Source organism: Bombina bombina, chromosome 8 (assembly GCF_027579735.1).
Source record: "Bombina bombina isolate aBomBom1 chromosome 8, aBomBom1.pri, whole genome shotgun sequence".
Classification (NCBI taxonomy): domain Eukaryota; kingdom Metazoa; phylum Chordata; class Amphibia; order Anura; family Bombinatoridae; genus Bombina; species Bombina bombina.
The window spans coordinates 286,448,174-286,467,482 of record NC_069506.1 but is presented as its reverse complement, the minus strand read 5'-3'; positions in this window follow the sequence as shown (position 1 = coordinate 286,467,482).

Here is a 19,309-nt window from a genome sequence, read left to right as displayed (position 1 = left end):
ATAAGCTTGATGAATCAAAAGCTTCAACCACGACGCCAAAGAAACGGCAGAAGCCCTCTGACCTTTCCTAGAACCAGAAAAAAAAATAAAAAATAAATAGACTAGAAGTCTTCCTGAAACCTTTAGTGGCTTCAACATAATATTTCAGAGCTCTCACCACATCCAAAAAATGTAAAGATCTCTCCAAATAATTCTTAGGATTAGGACTCAAAGGGACAACAATTTCTCTATTAATGTTGTTAGAATTCACAACCTTAGGTAAGAATTTAAATGAAGTCTGCAAAACTGCCTTATCCTGATGAAAAATCAGAAAAGGAGAATCACAAGAAAGAGCAGATAATTCAGAAACTCTTCTAGCAGAAGAGATGGCCAAAAGGAACAACACTTTCCAAGAAAGTAGTTTAATGTCCAAAGAACGCATAGGCTCAAATGGAGGAGCCTGTAAAGCCTTCAAAACCAAATTAAGACTCCAAGGAGGAGAGATTGATTTAATGACAGGCTTGATACGAACTTCATAAGCCACTGTGAAGTTTTTTCTACTTTATTCACCACCTTTAACAAAGGAGAAAAAGGAATAGTCACAATTTGTGACCGCAAAGACCATCTACAGAAATTTCCCCCAGGACTTCCTTTGAAGCTAAGGAATAGGGGACTGTAAAAAGAAAATAAAACTATTTATTTGTTGAATTGGTTTGGGCTTTTCCAATTGCCTACAACAAGGATAACAAGAGTTCTCTAGTCGCTACTTGCGACCGCCAAGCCTGTCAAAATAACTCTTCAGCTCAAGTTCTGCATCTCCACTATCGATCATCATTCACAACAATTGATAAAGAGAGAACATAGTCACAGTTTGTGACCGCTAAGACCATCTGTATTTCCCCCCAGGACCTCCTTGTCTGGTAAGGAATAGGGGCTAATACCAAAGAAAAGGAACTATTTGTTTGCAATACTGAACTTCCAAAAAGCCTTAACCTATAGAAGCTACTTCTGCTGCCTTACGTTTTTGAAAATCTACTTGTGACGTCAGAGGCATCACATAAAAGCCGCCACCTACTCTCAGTCGGTAACGCCTCACCATACAGAAGTGAGCTTAACCGCCACATAACACGCTGTGGCCTAGATTTAGAGTTCGGCGGTAGCCGTCAAAACCAGCGTTAGAGGCTCCTAACGCTGGTTTTGGGCGCCCGCTGGTATTTGGAGTCAGTGATTAAAGGGTCTAACGCTCACTTTACAGCCGCGACTTTTCCATACCGCAGATCCCCCTACGCCATTTGCGTAGCCTATCTTTTCAATGGGATCTTTCTAACGCTGGTATTTAGAGTCGTTTCTGCAGTGAGCGTTAGAGCTCTAACGACAAGATTCCAGCCGCCTGAAAATAGCAGGAGTTAAGAGCTTTCTGGCTAACGCCGGTTTCTAAAGCTCTTAACTACTGTACCCTAAAGTACACTAACACCCATAAACTACCTATGTACCCCTAAACCGAGCTCCCCCCACATCGCCGCCACTCGATTAAAATTTTTAACCCCTAATCTGCCGACCGCCACCTACGTTATACTTATGTACCCCTAATCTGCTGCCCCTAACACCGCCGACCCCTATATTATATTTCTTAACCCCTAACTTGCCCCCCACAACGTCGCCGCAAGCTACTTAAAATAATTAACCCCTAATCTTCCGACCGCAAATCGCCGCCACCTACGTTATCCCTATGTACCCCTAATCTGCTACCCCTAACACCGCCGACCCCTATATTATATTTATTAACCCCTAATCTGCCCCCCTCAACGTCGCCGACACCTGCCTACACTTATTAACCCCTAATCTGCCGAGCGGACCTGAGCGCTACTATAATAAAGTTATTAACCCCTAATCCGCCTCACTAACCCTATCATAAATAGTATTAACCCCTAATCTGCCCTCCCTAACATCGCCGACACCTAACTTCAATTATTAACCCCTAATCTGCCGACCGGAGCTCACCGCTATTCTAATAAATGTGTTAACCCCTAAAGCTAAGTCTAACCCTAACACTAACACCCCCCTAAGTTAAATATAATTTTTATCTAACGAAATAAATTAACTCTTATTAAATAAATGATTCCTATTTAAAGCTAAATACTTACCTGTAAAATACATCCTAATATAGCTACAATATAAATTATAATTATATTATAGCTATTTTAGGATTAATATTTATTTTACAGGTAACTTTGTAATTATTTTAACCAGGTTCAATAGCTATTAAATAGTTAAGAACTATTTAATAGTTACCTAGTTAAAATAATAACAAAATTACCTGTAAAATAAGTCCTAACCTAAGATATAATTAAACCTAACACTACCCTATCAATAAATTAATTAAATAAACTACCTACAATTACCTACAATTAACCTAACACTACACTATCAATAAATTAATTAAACACAATTCCTACAAATAAATACAATTAAATAAACTAGCTAAAGTACAAAAAATAAAAAAGATCTAAGTTACAGAAAATAAAAAAATATTTACAAACATAAGAAAAATATTACAACAATTTTAAACTAATTACACCTACTCTAAGCCCCCTAATAAAATAACAAAGCCCCCCAAAATAAAAAATTCCCTACCCTATTCTAAATTAAAAAAGTTACAAGCTCTTTTACCTTACCAGCCCTGAACAGGGCCCTTTGCGGGGCATGCCCCAAGAAGTTCAGCTCTTTTGCCTGTAAAAAAAAACATACAATACCCCCCCCCAACATTACAACCCACCACCCACATACCCCTAATCTAACCCAAACCCCCCTTAAATAAACCTAACACTAATCCCCTGAAGATCTTCCTACCTTGTCTTCACCATCCAGGTATCACCGATCGGTCCTGGCTCCGATATCTTCATCCAACCCAAGCGGGGGCTAGACATCCACTGAAGAAGTCCAGAAGAGGCTCCAAAGTCTTCCTCCTATCCGGCAAGAAGAGGACATCCGGACCGGCAAACATCTTCTCCAAGCTGCATCTTCGATCTTCTTCCATCCGGAGCGAAGCGGCAGGATCCTGAAGACCCCCAGCGCGGAACATCCATCCGGACCGACGACTGAACGACGAATGACGGTTCCTTTAAATGACGTCATCCAAGATGGCGTCCCTCGAATTCCGATTGGCTGATAGGATTCTATCAGCCAATCGGAATTAAGGTAGGAATTTTCTGATTGGCTGATGGAATCAGCCAATCAGAATCAAGTTCAATCCGATTGGCTGATCCAATCAGCCAATCAGATTGAGCTCGCATTCTATTGGCTGTTCCGATCAGCCAATAGAATGCGAGCTCAATCTGATTGGCTGATTGGATCAGCCAATCGGATTGAACTTGATTCTGATTGGCTGATTCCATCAGCCAATCAGAAAATTCCTACCTTAATTCCGATTGGCTGATAGAATCCTATCAGCCAATCGGAATTCGAGGGACGCCATCTTGGATGACGTCATTTAAAGGAACCGTCATTCGTCGTTCAGTCGTCGGTCCGGATGGATGTTCCGCGCTGGGGGTCTTCAGGATCCTGCCGCTTCGCTCCGGATGGAAGAAGATCGAAGATGCAGCTTGGAGAAGATGTTTGCCGGTCCGGATGTCCTCTTCTTGCCGGATAGGAGGAAGACTTTGGAGCCTCTTCTGGACTTCTTCAGTGGATGTCTAGCCCCCGCTTGGGTTGGATGAAGATATCGGAGCCAGGACCGATCGGTGATACCTGGATGGTGAAGACAAGGTAGGAAGATCTTCAGGGGATTAGTGTTAGGTTTATTTAAGGGGGGTTTGGGTTAGATTAGGGGTATGTGGGTGGTGGGTTGTAATGTTGGGGGGGGGGTATTGTATGTTTTTTTTTACAGGCAAAAGAGCTGAACTTCTTGGGGCATGCCCCGCAAAGGGCCCTGTTCAGGGCTGGTAAGGTAAAAGAGCTTGTAACTTTTTTAATTTAGAATAAGGTAGGGAATTTTTTATTTTGGGGGGCTTTGTTATTTTATTAGGGGGCTTAGAGTAGGTGTAATTAGTTTAAAATTGTTGTAATATTTTTCTTATGTTTGTAAATATTTTTTTATTTTCTGTAACTTAGATCTTTTTTATTTTTTGTACTTTAGCTAGTTTATTTAATTGTATTTATTTGTAGGAATTGTGTTTAATTAATTTATTGATAGTGTAGTGTTAGGTTAATTGTAGGTAATTGTAGGTAGTTTATTTAATTAATTTATTGATAGGGTAGTGTTAGGTTTAATTATATCTTAGGTTAGGACTTATTTTACAGGTAATTTTGTTATTATTTTAACTAGGTAACTATTAAATAGTTCTTAACTATTTAATAGCTATTGTACCTAGTTAAAATAAATACCAAGTTGCCTGTAAAATAAATATTAATCCTAAAATAGCTATAATATAATTATAATTTATATTGTAGCTATATTAGGGTTTATTTTACAGGTAAGTATTTAGCTTTAAATAGGAATAAGTTATTTAATAAGAGTTAATTTATTTCGTTAGATGTAAATTAAATTTAAGTTAGGGGGGTGTTAGTGTTAGGGTTAGACTTAGCTTTAGGGGTTAATACATTTATTAGAATAGCGGTGAGCTCCGATCGGAAGATTAGGGGTTAATAATTGAAGTTAGGTGTCGGCGATGTTAGGGAGGGCAGATTAGGGGTTAATACTATTTATGATAGGGTTAGTGAGGCGGATTAGGGGTTAATAACTTTATTATAGTAGCGCTCAGGTCCGCTCGGCAGATTAGGGGTTAATAAGTGTAGGTAGGTGTCTGCGACGTTGTGGGGGGCAGATTAGGGGTTAATAAATATAACATAGGGGTCGGCGATGTTAGGGCAGCAGATTAGGGGTACATAGGGATAACGTAGGTTGCGGCGGTTTACGGAGCGGCAGATTAGGGGTTAAAAGTGTAATGCAGGGGTCAGCGATAGCGGGGGCGGCAGAATAGGGGTTAATAAGTGTAAGGCTAGGGGTGTTTAGACTCGGGGTACATGTTAGAGTGTTAGGTGCAGACGTAGGAAGTGTTTCCCCATAGGAAACAATGGGGCTGCGTTAGGAGCTGAACGCTGCTTTTTTGCAGGTGTTAGGTTTTTTTTCAGCTCAAACAGCCCCATTGTTTCCTATGGGAGAATCGTGCACGAGCACGTTTTTGAGGCCGGCCGCGTCCGTAAGCAGCTCTGGTATCGAGAGTTGCATTTGCGGTAAAAATGCTCTACGCTCCTTTTTTGGAGCCTAACGCAGCATTTGTTTTAACTCTCGATACCAGAGTTAAATTTATGGTGCGGCCAGAAAAAAGCCAGCGGAGCGTTAACAGCCCTTTTACCGCCGAACTCCAAATCTAGGCCTGTGTTTGGTCTTCCTGATATTGCCAAACAGCGCTCACTGTTTATCCTTAATAAAGTGCAAACATCGCATTCTTATTTTAAAATCACGTCAAGATATTTCCATAGCCTAAGGCCAAGGCTTTCTCTCTCATCTTTTAAAGCACAAGTAAAATAATTTGCTATGTTTTAAACTTGGCTAAATATTAGCTATGTTGCTATAAGAGAGACGTCCCTTCTACTTTTTGAAAAGAGGGAGAAAGTTACCAACGGCACTACAAATTAACGATATTCATGAATTCCCTGTATTCTCTAATATAAAGTGTGAGCTCAGTCACATTAATGAAGTAGAGGAGAGTTGGTGCTATGTAGTAAGAAAATGCATAAACAGACTACAAGATAGGCTGGGTTGGCCGTATCTAGAAAAAGACTACATATATAGCACTCGTGGGAATTGTCACTAACTCTATTGGGTCAAATTAGTATAACATACAGATAGTCTAAACAAGGATGTGCAAACAAGATTGCAGGTTATGACTATTATGGATTAAAAATTTACTTTTATTAGAAGCAAAATAAAATTGGAAAACACACACTTAAAACCACACTCAGGAGCCTTTAGATTATTTAATCTTGTTCAGATTATATTATACTGGGTATAGCAGATATGTATCCCCACTGATATAGTTATTGTATGGCATTAAGACCAACAACAAATAATATCATATTGTGTATATTATTTGTTGGTATATCTTGTAAAGTGGGTTAATATACCACTGCTCGTGGGTTAATAAATATATTCTCCTTTGTAAAGTAGGAGAAATAATTGGGAGTTTATGTTAGAATCCCCACCAGGCTATATTATCATGTATTTGTATCAGAGTAGGTGTGAATATACAGCTTTTGGTTCAACCAATGGAGGGCTTATAATAGCCAAATAACGAAGGTTGAATTATTTGCGCACATTTGAGTTAACTCGTTGCCTCGTAAGTTTAGGATGACTTATGATTATGTCATATCCTTGCTGGTATCTGTAACATTCTTGTGATATAATTAATTGACAAATAGCTGTAACAACACAACGCTATGTCAAGACTAAGTTAAAGTTCTTACCCAGTCATATGTAGTCTTGTTAGTATTTAAAAGTAAAAAGTGACAAACACTCACAATGATAAGTAAGAAGTAATATAAAGTTGCATATAAATGCAATTGCAAACAGTAAAGGTATTGCTACGAACAGCTCTTTGTTCTTGTTGTTATAACAAGTATCTTTTGGCATTATCTAAATTCAACTTAATTAAGGAATGGTAATGCTGATTATAGCCGCTATTCTGCTTGTGTATGGTATAGGTTTACACAGAACTTAATATATTTTTTTATTCGTGAGGTTGGTCAAAGTTGGTTCCAGAAAATTTATTGAATTAAACTTAAATTGCAAAATATAGTTTGTGGGTTTGTGTCCTAAGTAGAAACCAGGACTATTGTTATAATAAACATAATTATCCTTATAGGCAACACATATGTAAGATATCAAGCATATATGCTTCTCATATATGACACTTATTCTTACAAATAGAGTTTGTCTTTAATTATATAAATGACTGTTGCTTATAGTTGGTCTGTGATATAATTAACTCTTGCTTGACTGAATAAATAGATCACCATCAGTGGTGATCTGTGTGTCTGCTTTAGTATTCGTCAATAACAGTGTTGGCAAACTGCCAAATGTTACGTGAAACTTTCACATACTCTGTGACCAATAGCTAGCCCAACAGGAGATTGAGAGGAAAAATGTCTTATATTAAATTCGAGCTAAGCTATCGTAGTATTGCTGTAAATATTTAAGCAGTTAGATATGTTATATTGCACATCTGTGTTTACGCCGTCTAGTATGGCGTTAAAATTATCACCAGCTGTTGCTCGGATTAGAGGGTGTATATCTGGTTTGTTAATGAACTATTGTTCCTCTAGGTGTGCAGTTCTGGTTATATCAAAATATGAGGTTTAACTTAGATTGTACTACTTAGTATCGCACATGAGACCGTTGTGCTTGGGTGGCATATAATGTTTCTGCTCTTAAAGTACCAAGAAGGCTAAATACATAAATTTAGTATTTGTACCGGCTTGTGTTAGTTCCGGTAACACATATTTTAACATGCCAAAAAGTTACATAACATTGGCTGTCTAGCGGTATGATAGTATTTATGTTCTAATCCACCAACTGTAAAAAACAGGATAGTCTCAGTGAGCCCCAACTTGTAGTAACAACGTAATATTTTATCGCTGTATATGAAATACTCGCCAATGTTATTTGGTGAATCTATGAGTTTAAAAAGGCTGCTGGTTTTAATTCAGTGTGAATGAGCAGCGTTTGTAAACTACAGCGTTACAAATGTTACCCTACGCTGATTGGGGTCAGCTGAGGGAATCTAACATTGACGCTCCACAATTGTACCCATGTCCCAGCTTTTAGAAATAATTTTAAAAGTAATAGTTATACATTAATCACTAAAGCTGCCTAAGGCAAACTAAAAATACATGAGCTCCAAGGGCTCATCACCAGTACCCTAAAGTCCCTAACATGTTTCGCCTTGCGGCTTTTTCAAAGAGTGAGCGCGTCCCTCAAGTACCGGACTTATAAAGCGTGGTAATCACGCCTCTAAGACTATTGTCATGATGGTCTGCCAATCCTCATCCTCCTGAGAATAGACCACGCCTACGGTCCATCAATGACGTAAAGTAAATCGTAGGTGATCAGATGCTTTGTTTCTATTATGTCACATCATAAAGTGTAGGTCCAAAAAGTCTCATAATATGTTAGTTGGAATTGAACATGTGTGTACATCTGCAAATTAAAGGGGAGACTGAAATTTATCGCATAATTGTCCTATAGTGTTTCAAATTGTGCCCAAGGAGATTTATTATTTTAATAAATGTGTAATGAAATTGTGAGGTGTGTGTCAACAGTGTATGTGTTATATCGGTGAATAATGGAGAAGTGTGTAAGGGGGAATAAAGAAAAGAGGGGAGAGTGCGTGACCTGTCATATTATGATAAGCTAAGATTCATGTGATCCATTTTACGATAAGATTATGATAATACATATAATTATTTGTAAGTGAATATTGTACATGTGAGTATATCACTGTGACTAAATAAAACATTAATTATTTGCCATTAAAGTTATGGTTAAAAGGGTGAAATGAATAGTGAAAAAAACTACTAAATGTGAAAAAAATCAAAAAATACCAAGCGAGTGTGTGAATCAAGGTGAAGGGGAATTAAAAGTAGAGATATCAACCAGCAGTTGAAAAATATATATTCTATGTGCCATATTATGTTGAGTGTCATTCGATTTAATCATATCATATATGATAGACTGAACCTATTACTATATGATCAACACATATATTATTTAAGAAAAATTACTTTTTTGATGAGTATCTAGTTGTTATCTATTGTATTGGGGATTTATCATGATTCTCCATTTCTATACTAGCAATCTTTGATGTATAATAATTCTTCATGGAGTTTTTGGAAGGATTGGATTATGTTCCATATAAATGTGCTGTATGTTGCACATTCATAAAAAAGAGGAAAGATTATTGCATTCATTTAAACCCGATGGGTAAACTGTATTGAGGAGAAAAATCCATTTACTCTCAGCTTTTTGTAGAGTTTTTTCCACATCTCCACCTGATTCCCAGTTTAACCTTTTGTATTCCAAAGCATTTTAGGTCACCTTGTTTGGAATTATGCCTGAGGAAACAGTCTGAGACTGAGAAACGCGTCGCAATTTAATATTATTTTATTAAAGTGATTTTAACTTTTACTATAAACACTTGCTGCCTATGAACTGGTTTTTATCTGAGGATATCACTGACCTAAAGACCACTGAGAGGACTATTGCATGCTGTATGCCACGAGCTAAGTCTGTTGGGTGACTGAATTAATCCCAGCTTGTCTCTATAGCATCATTGGGGATGCTTCACCAAATGTGAGTTCAAAATCTTATACTACTATCTGGTGTGAAATCACTCTAGTCATACAATACTAGGCCATATAGGCTTTTTTGTGTTTTCTATTTTACACAGACCCTGAACAACTCGAGAGGCCGGTCTGCTGGGTGACTGTTATAGATCCCAGACTGTGTCATTTGCACCAATTGAGGTGCTCCAATACATGTGAGTTCAACTATATAGTAAAATCTACATAAATTTGGAAACTACAATATTGGGCCATGTGGCGCATCTGTCTCTGTTTGATATTTTAGATTGCTTAATTGGATCCTGGTCTGGACCACTACAGATTGCTGCCTTGGTATTCTACTATCAAGACCTTTATAAAGGACAATATAGTGATCATTGTCACCCATTAACCACTATCTTTGAGTGAGATATAACTATCCTATTAACATTGTGATTATCAAATTGTTTAGGCTAACATCTATTTACTCTGTTCACAACGTATATACTAGTTTTGAGTGAGATACAACTGTCCTATTAACATTGTGATTATCAAATTGTATAGGTTAACATCTATTTACTCTGTCCACAACATATATACTAGTTACTACTGAATCAGTGTATCATCATTTATACTGAAAAGTGCATTTCTATTGGTAACATATAAGCTACCTCATATACTACATATTACCATTTATAGATACTCTCAAGGGCGCCCCCTTTTCTTTTGTTGTTTGGAATTATGTTTGTTGAAGAAGTGTCTAGCCACAGAGGTCAGTTGTTTCCCTGCTTGTAGGTCTTTTCTGGCATTTTTAATGTTTCTGAGATGTTCTTGCAACCTTACTCTTATTTTCACTAAATTTTCACAACGTTGCAACTGCAATTTATTTTACGTTGGTATGACAACCAGAAAAATAAGAGTAAGGTTGCAAATGTGCGCAAATAATTCAACCTTCGTTATTTGGCTATTATAAGCCCTCCATTGGTTGAGCAAAAGCTGTATATTCACACCTACTCTGATACAAATACATGATCCATAATCCATAATAGTCATAACCTGCAATCTTGTTTGCACATCCTTGTTTGGACTATCTGTATGTTATCCTAATTTGACCCAATAGAGTTAGTGACAATTCCCCCGAGTGCTATATATGTAGTCTTTTTCTAGATACGGCCAACCCAGCCTATTATCTTGTAGTCTGTTTATGTCCCTTCTACTTTATATGTTATAGTGGATGTAATTTATTTGTATTTTATTAAATTGCTACTTTTACTTTATTTGGATGGTTTCACTTTGACACATTATTTACCTTATTACATTGGTTACATAATATTTACCTGCATATGCCATTTCACTATATATATTTGATGTTAAATTAACATCCCTTTCTTTACACTAATATTCTATTTACACAACAAATATTTAGACATCACCTTAATATTTGTTTTTTGATTATAAAAAACCTAAGGGGAATTATTAGATAATACTTTTAAAACACTTTGCAATATCTGCATAATATTTAACCCGTGCTTTTAGCGCTTAACTATTTTTCACTAGCTTTTTGCACATCACGTTTTCTAGGAGGGGAAATCACTAGTTGAGCAGGGTTCTTATATCCTCTAAGCGCTTCTAATTTCCTTTTCTGTACTACAAACCAAAGCCTGAACAAAACAATGAATATCAGGAAGTTTAGCAATTTTCCTGTGGAATAAAACAGAAAGAGCAGAGATTTGTCCTTTCAAGGTACTTGCAGACAAACCATTATCCAAACCATCCTGAAGAAACTGTAAAATTCTAGGAATTCTAAAAGAATGCCAAGAGAATTTATGAGAACACCATGAAATGTAAGTCTTCCAAACTCGATAATAAATCTTTCTAGAAACAGATTTACAAGCCTGCAACATAGTATTAATCACTGAGTCAGAGAAACCTCTATGACTAAGCACTAAGCGTTCAATTTCCATACCTTCAAATTTAATGATTTGAGATCCTGATGGAAAAACAGACCTTGAGATAGAAGGTATAGTCTTAATGGAAGTGGCAAAGGTTGGCAACTGGACATCCGAACAAGATCCGCATACCAAAACCTGTGAGACCATGCTGGAGACACCAGCAGCACAAACGATTGCTCCATGATGATTTTGGAGATCACTCTTGGAAGAAGAACTAGAGGCGGGATAATATAAGCAGGTTGATAACACCACGGAAGTGCCAACGCATCCACTGCTTCCGCCTGAGGAACCCTGGACCTGGACAGGTACCTGTGAAGTTTCTTGTTTAGATGAGATGCCATCAGATCTATTTCTGGAAGCCCCCACAGCTGAACAATTTGAGAACACATCTGGGTGGAGAGACCATTCTCCCGGATGTAAAGTCTGATGACTGAGATAATCCGCTTCCCAATTGTCTATACCTGGGATATGAACCGCAGAAATTAGAAAGGAGCTGGATTCTGCCCAAACAAGTATCCAAGATACTTCTTTCATAGCTCGAGGACTTTTGGTAAATTGAGCCTCCAACCATGTCTTTGAAGAAACAACACTAGTTGATTCATGTGAGATTCTGCAGAACGTAAAGACTGAGCGAGTACCAAGATATTGTCCAAATAAGGAAACACCGCAATACCCCGCTCTCTGATTAAAGAGAGTAGAGCACCGAGAACCTTTGAAAAGATTCTTGGAGCTGTCGCTAGGCCAAAAGGAAGAGTAACAAATTGGTAATGCCTGTCTAGAAAAGAGAATCTCAGGAACTGATAGTGATCCGGATGAATCGGAATATGAAGATATGCATCCTGTAAGTCTATTGTGGACATATAATGCCCTTGCTGTACAAAAGGCAGAATAGTCCTTATAGTCACCATCTTGAAAGTTGGTACTCTTACATATAGATTCAAAATCTTTAGATCCAAAACTGGTCTGAATGAATTTTCTTTATTTGGGACAATGAATACATTTGAATAAAACCCCAGACACTGTTCCTGAAACGGAACTGGCATGATTACCCATGATAACTCCAGGTCTGAAACACAATTCAGGAAAGCCTGAGCCTTTACTGGGTTCGCTGGAATGCCTGAGAGAAAAAAATCTTCTCACAGGCGGTCTTACTCTGAATCCTATTCTGTACCTCTGAGAGACAATACTCTGAATCCAATGATTTTGGACCGAATTGATCCAAACATCTTTGAAATTTTTTTAATCTGCCCCCTACCAGCTAAACTGGATTGAGGGCCGCACCTTCATGCGGACTTGGGGGCTGGCTTTGATCTCTTAAATGGCTTGGATTTATTCCAATTTGAAGGTTTCCAATTGGAAACAGATTCCTTTGAGGAAGGATTAGATTTCTGTTCCTTATGTCGAAAGGAACGAAAACGGTTAGAAGCTTTAGATTTCCCCTTAGGTTTTTTATCCAGAGGCAAAAAAACTCCCTTCCCCCCAGTGACAGTTGAAATTATTGAATTATTTATTATTATTATTGAAGATGACCTGAATATAAATAAGCCTTCCTTAGATAAGATTCAAGTTTCCTATCTAAAGGATCTTTAAAAGAAGTACTATCTTCTGTAGGAATAGTAGTACGTTTAGCAAGAGTAGAGATAGCCCCATCAACTTTGGGGATTTTTTCCCAAAACTCCAATCTAATTGCTGGCAAAGGATACAATTTTTTAAACCTTGAAGGAATAAAAGTACCACCAGGTCTATTCTTTTCTTTAGAAATCATATCAGAAATAGCATCAGGAACTGGAAAAACCTCTGGAATAACCACAGGAGGTTTATAAACATAATTTAAACGTTTACTAGTTTTACTATCAAGATAACTAGATTCCTCCATATCCAATGTAATCAACACTTCTTTTAATAAAGAACGAATATACTCCATTTTAAATAAGAGGATTTGTCAGTGTCAATATCTGAGACAGGATCTTCTGAATCAGATAGATCCTCATCAGAGAAGGATAAATCAGTATGTTGCCAGTCATTTGAAATTTCATCAACTCTATGAGAAGTTTTAAAAGACCTTTAACGTTTATTAGAAGGCGGAATGGCAGACAAAGCCTTCTGACTAGTATCAGAAATAAATTCTTTTAAATTTACAGGTATATCTTGTGCATTAGATGTTGAGGGAACAGCAACAGAAAATGAACTACTACTGATGGATACATTTTCTGCATGTAAAAGTTTATCATGACAACTATTACAAACCACAGCTGGAGGTATAATCTCCAAAAGTTTACAACAAATGCACTTTAGCTTTGGTAGAACTGTTATCAGGCAGCAGGGAATTCTGAGACAGGATCAGATTGAGACATCTTGCAAATGTAAGAGAAAAAAAACATATAAAGTTTCAGGAATGGGAAAAAAATGCAAACAGCATAGCCCTCTGACATAGAAAAAGGCAAGAGGCAAATAGGAATGGGGTCTTAAATAATAAAAATATTTGGCGCCAAGTATGACGCACAACAGAAAAATATTTTTTGCCGCCAAAAACGACACACTCGCGTCATAGATGTGAAGGACTCTGCGTCAACTAAGATAACCGGAAATTACAAATTTGCGTCAACAAACGTAACTTCGCGCCAAAACTTTGGCATTTTGCGCCCTCACGAGCCTAATTCGGCCCGCAAATTTAAAAGACAGTCAATTTGAAAAAGAGACTATACCCCAGGTAAGAAATACATTTTCATAAAAAAGCATTTCCTAGATATGAAACTGACAGTCTGCAAAAAGGAAATATACTGAAAACCTGAATCATGGCAAATATAAGTACAATACATATATTTAGAACTTTATATAAATACATAAAGTGCCAAACCATAGATGAGAGTGTCTTAAGTAATGAAAACATACTTACCAAATGACACCCATCCACATATAGCGGATAGCCAAACCAGTACTGAAACAGTTATCAGTAGAGGTAATGGAATATGAGAGTATATCGTCGATCTGAAAAGGGAGGTAGGAGATGAATCTCTACGACCGATAACAGAGAACCTATTAAATAGATCCCCGTGAGGAAAACCATTGCATTCAATAGGTGATACTCCCTTCACATCCCTCTGACATTCACTGTACTCTGAGAGGCATTGGGCTTCAAAATGCTGAGAAGCGCATATCAACATAGAAATCTTAGCACAAACTTACTTCACCACCTCCAAAGGAGGCAAAGTTTGTAAAACTGAATTGTGGGTGTGGTGAGGGGTTTATTTATAGGCATTTTGAGGTTTGGGAAACTTTGCCCCTCCTGGTAGGATTGTATATCCCATACGTCACTATCTCATGGACTCTTGCCAATTACATGAAAGAAATACTATTACACTAAACCAGGGCTCGAAGATCCTGGTCGCTTGTGGTGCCTTAATTTTAGTGCCTGGCAAATAGATTTTGAGATACAATTATCCCCATTTACCATCCCCTATACTACCGCCACGCTGGCCATTAGTTTTTACACCATGGATGCTCACCGCACAGTAATTAAACTGGGCCGCGAGCACTCATGCAGTAAAAAATAACTAGTCCTTTGCTAACACGTGCACACCTGGCAGGACATATATAAAGCTGTCAGGCAAAGCTTCAGTGCTTTGGCGTGAGAGAAGGAGCCCTCTATCTATAAGTTGTTAGTCAGCAGTGCAAGACTATAATTAAGTAATAAATGGTGAAAGATTTAAAAGAAGTAAGCAGTATATTGCAGGTGACTATCGAAAAACTTAAATTATGCTTACCTGATAATTTTCTTTTCTTCTGACGGGGAGAGTCCACAGCTGCATTCATTACTTTTGGGAATTCAGAACCTGGCCACCAGGAGGAGGCAAAGACACCCCAGCCAAAGGCTTAAATACCTCTCCCACTCATTCTGCCAAGGGAACAAGAACAGTAGGAGAAATATCAGGGTAAAAAATGTGCCAGAAGAATAAAAAATGAAATAAACGGCTGCCCCATATAAAAACGTGGGTGGGGAGCTGTGGACTCTCCCTGTCAGAAGAAAAGAAAATTATCAGGTAAGCATAATTTAAGTTTTTCTTCTTATGCGGGGAGAGTCCACAGCTGCATTCATTACTTTTGGGAAAACAATACTCAAGCTATAGAGGACAATAAATGCAAAAAAAGGGCGGGTAGACAAGACGGCCCATTCGGAAGGCACCATAGCCTGAAACTACCCAAACACCTGACAAAACAAACCCCAACTGTTTCACCAGAAACAGGATAAAACCTGAGAGGACCAAGTAAATGCCCATCAGTTAAAACCAACAAGGCCCTAGTTAGAGACCGCTCAGAATTAGTAGATTCCACCGAGCACAAAGCCTCCGAGGAGACAAGTCCCACATGCTCTAAGCCAACTCTTAAACTTACCCCCGACCTGAGGGAAAGGGACCTCCACATACCCCCTGAAGGGAAGAGGAAGAACTCAACAAGAGATCTAAAGACCAACAAACTAGGGTAAAAGGAACCCTAGCTGAACTCCAAGTGCAAACCAAGCTTGCAACAGAACAAAAACGCATAGAGAACGAACTCCAACGACCGAACAGAGAGAAGGGAGGAAAGAGCCCCAACCCCTATATGAACGGAAGTCCAAGGGACCACGTAACGTCCCAACCCTGGAGACCTAAGGAGACAAGGTAGACCCCATCTCTCACACAGCGTGCAATCCGAACTTATGAAAGAGCGACCGAGGGATAAAAAAAACCCACCCCGGGAACCGCCTAAAAAACATAAATTATGCTTACCTGATAATTTCATTTCCATCAATGGGAGGAGAGTCCACTGCTTCATTCATTACTTGTGGGAAATAAGAACCTGGCCAACAGGAGGCGGTAAAGACCCCAGCCAAAGGCTTAAATACCTCCTCCACTCCCCTCATCCCCCAGTCATTCTGCCAAGGGAACAAGGAACAGTAGGAAAAAAATATTAGGGTAAAAATGGTGCCAGAAGATATTACATTTAGGTCCGCCCCTGGAGCAAACGGGCGGGAGCAGTGGACTCTCCTCCCAGAGATGGAAATGAAATTATCAGGCAAGCATAATTTTTCCATCTTAATGGGAGGAGAGTCCACTGCTTCATTCATTACTTGTGGGAACAAATACCCAAGCTCTAGAGGACACTAAATGAACAAAAACGGGAGGGTAAGAGGAGGCTGACCCTATACTGAGGGCACCACAGCCTGTAAAACCTCCCAAAAACAGCTTCCACGGTTTGTAAAACTTTGTAAGGCGGACAAGTAGTCGCCTTACAAATCTGCTCCACAGAGGCCTCATTCATAAAGGCCCAAGAAGAGGCCACAGCTCTAGTTGAGTGAGCCGTAATCCTCTGAGGAGGCTTAGGTCCCACTTTGCTTCATAGGCCAAACGGATAATGCTCCTCAACAAAAACAACTAAGGTGAAAGAGGCCCTCTGCCCCCTACGCTTCCCTGAATACACCACAAATAAGGATGAAGTCTGTCTGAAATCCTTTGTGGCCTGAAGATAAAACTTCAGGGCTCGAACCACATCCAAGTTATGCAGCCTTTCTTTAGACGAAGAAGGGTTAGGACACAAGGAAGGAACTACTATCTCCTGACTGAGGTTATGATCTGACACCACCTTGGGAAGAAATCCCAACCCAGCGCGAAGCACAGCCTTATCCGAGTGAAAAACCAGGTAAAGAGGCTCAGATTGCAATCACTCGGTTGTCTAGAGAGATCTGTTGGGATAGATCTGAGTGATCGCCGTTCCATTGTCTCAACATGCATAACTGCAGCGGTCTGAGATGGAACCTGGCAAATAGGATGATGTCTATGCTGGATACCATGAGTCCAATCACCTCTATACACCTGGCCACAGATGGCCTTGCAGAGGTCTGAAGGGCAAGACAGCTGGACGCAATCTTGGAACGTCTCTGATCTGTCAAGAATATCTACCCATGAACTCCACTCTGTTGCTGGGAACCAGAGAACTCTTTACCTTGTTTATCTTCCATCTATGGGAGCGAAGGAGAAAAAAAGCCCTTGAGTGGTCCTCCGCAAGACTGCGGGACAGGGCTTGGACCATAATGTCGTCCAGATAAGGAGCCACCGCAATACCTCTGGCTCTCGCCACCACGAGCAGCGATCCCATAACCTTTGTAAAGACTCTTGAGGTAGTCGCCAGACCGAAGGGTAGGGCCACGAACTGGAAGTGTTGGTCCAGAAATGCAAATCTTAGGAACCTGATGTGGTCCCTGTGAATTGGCACATGAAGGTAAGAATCCTTCAAGCCTATTGTCGTAATGAATTGCCCTTCATGAACTAGGGGCAGAATCGATCTGATTGTCTCCATCTTGAACGATGGGACTGACAGAAACTTGTTTAGGCACTTTAGGTCCAGAATTGGGTGGAACGTGCGCTCCTTCTTTGGGACCACGAAAAGGTTTAAATAGTACCCTAGACCCCTTTCTGCTAGAGGTACTGGAACGATTACCCTGAGAGAGGAGAGATCCCTCACGCACTCTAGAAAGGCATCTCTCTTCTCCGGTCTTGAGGATAGGTTTGACAGGAGGAATCTGCCCCTAGGCGGATGAGTCTTGAACCTTATCCTGTAACCCTGGGTGATAACCTCCAGAAGCCAAGGATCCTGTACGTCTCTTATTCAAGCCTCTGCAAACAGAGATAGTCTGCCCCCTTACGCGATCCAGTGATGGATCGGGGGGCAGACCCTTCATGCCGACTGTCTCGGCGGGCTTCTTGTTCTGCTTGGACTTGTTCCAAGATTGAGCTGGCTTCCAAGATCCCTTGGACTGCTCGGTCTTCACAGCAGGCTGCTGGTGTTGAGACTTGTCCGAATGAAAAGTAGAGCCCTTAGGCTTATTTTTTCGGAAGGAAAGCACCCTTGCCTCCCGTAACCGTGTATATGATAGAGTCCAGGCCTGGACCAAAAAGAACTTTTCTCTGAAACAGAAAGGATAGTAATCTAGACATGGAAGTCATGTCAGCAGACAATGACTTTAACCATAGAGCCCTGCGGGCTAGAATAGAAAAACCTGATGTCTTGGCATTCAGGCTAATAAGCTGCATGTTTGCATCAGAGATAAAAGAATTAGCTACCCTTAAGGCCTTAATCTTTTCCTGTATCCCCTCAAGGGGAGTCTCCACCTCGACCATAGCTGATAGTGCGTCACACCAATAGGTAGCCGCTGCAGCCACCACAGCGATCGCCGCTACTGGTTGGAAAACAAACCCTGTGAGTTGGAATATCTTTCTCAACATGGATTCTAACTTCTTATCCATAGGCTCCTTGAACGACGAACTATCCTCGAGGGGAATAGTTGTATGCTTAGCCAGCGTGGAGATAGCTCCATCCACCTTAGGAATGGCCCCCATAGTTCAAACAGAGTTCGGAACAGGGAAAAGCTTTTTAAAGGAGGTAGAGGGAGAAAAGTACAAGCCCAGTTTCTCCCACTCATTCTTAATAATCGTAGCCATCTTCACGGGGACTGGGAAGGTCTGAGGCACCCCCCTGTCCTTGTAAACCCTATCTAGCTTAGGGATCGAAGGTTCTTTCGGAAGTTTCGGTTCCAGAACTTCCAATGTAGCAATCACTTCTTTCAGTAAAAAAGTGCAAATGCTCCATCTTAAACTTAAAATATGGCTCCTCCATAGCCGGAGGTCTAGAAGATGCAGATTCCGTTCTTAGATAATCTCTCAGAGACAACCAGCGGGGTAGATGACCCCTGGGACAGAAGGCTATGTTTTTCCCTTCGCTTGCGCTTCGCAGGGCATGGTAGGCCGCAGAAACCACCTCTTGCAACTGGGCAGTGAAATCTGGCGGCCGCGAGGCCCCTCCCTCGGGAGGATTAGTAGGGCCTTGGGGAGCTACATGTGTAATGGGAGATGAATGTTGGGAACGCACCATGCGGGATGGAGAACCCTCAGAGGTGGACGGCTCAGTAGTACTAAATATCTTATTCTTTTTAGATATTGCAATCTTATTAAAGCATGCAGAACACAGTTGTGCAGGCGGATCAACCTGTACCTCCTCACAATAAACACAGGTATTAGATTTAATTA